Below are 1,156 nucleotides of genomic sequence, written 5' to 3'. Positions count from 1 at the left end.
CCCCCCCCCCCCCCCAGCCCCCAAGGGACTCTGAGGACGTCAGCAGGGCCCGAGGTCGGCTTCGTAGAGCTCTGCATCTCCCCTGGGTGCCGCTGCGGATCGCGCCCAGTGACGCGGTTTCCCTTCTGAGGTCACTGGTTTGGCGGGAAGCGACCTCTTCTCTTAATCTGGTGTGACAGAAAAGAAGTTCTGAGTTGTGCTTCAAAAGTGGTACCATGTTTTTAGTATAATTTTCATGATTTCATTTTACTTTGTCACCTTATAGAAGTTTTGGAAAGGCCCTGCTTAGTCAGTGTACAGGGTACATCCGAAGCGGTTTCACTGAGCCGTAGCGATTGCTGTTTTACTAGTTGCACATTTAGATTACAAAGGAGGCATCAGAAACACACTGACTTTCTCCGAAGCCACTTCCTTGTACACAGAGTCTGAGCAGGGGCAGCGCCAGGCACCTCCCCGTAAAGGCACCTGCCGATGAGGAATTGACTGGAAGGCCGCAGGCGGGAAAGGGGAACATTGGCACGGTGTGTGAGGGCAGGCCTGAGCGTGGCTCTTCGTACGGGGTGTGCTTAGGCCGCACACGATGCTTGCCTTACTGTAAAGCTATTTGCCACAGTCCTGTTAAATAGTGTGCAAGTCCTTTTGCAGTCCGGTGTGCATGCCATATGATCAGGACAGCTTTTCCACCGTATTTGGTGTCCTACGGGCCAGTAGGACAAATAGTGAATTTACCCGACAATGTCCAATCTGTATTTATGTACCTTGTCAGTGTTTTGCTGTTGGTTTTCTAAAAACAATCTGATCAATAAATCTTATCCGAATCTCTTTGGCTCAAGGCTACCTCGATCGTCGGACGGTAATTTGCAGGTCTGCGAGCTCGCCTCTGTGACGGAAGCGTCGGTCTGCCCGCCTCCACCACCCCCTTCCCACCCTGCCAGGGTCCACTTTTCTGTGTAATGTCTGCGAGTCGTCTGCCTTCCATCGCCACCTGCTGTGGGTCCCTCTCTCTGCTCACCATCTGGGACTCCTGGACCTACCACTGTCCCCTCAACAGAGCGCTCTTCCCCTCAGGACATCAGCAAGGGAGCGAGTGACCGGGGCAGGCAGGCCACACTCCCTTGCTCTGGCCCATTCTGTGTATTCCCCAGACTCCCACTTA

Source organism: Crocuta crocuta, unplaced genomic scaffold, assembly GCF_008692635.1.
Source record: "Crocuta crocuta isolate KB4526 unplaced genomic scaffold, BGI_CrCroc_1.0 scaffold266, whole genome shotgun sequence".
Lineage (NCBI taxonomy): Eukaryota > Metazoa > Chordata > Mammalia > Carnivora > Hyaenidae > Crocuta > Crocuta crocuta.
The sequence above is the reverse complement of the archived record's forward strand: the minus strand, read 5'-3'. Positions refer to the sequence as shown.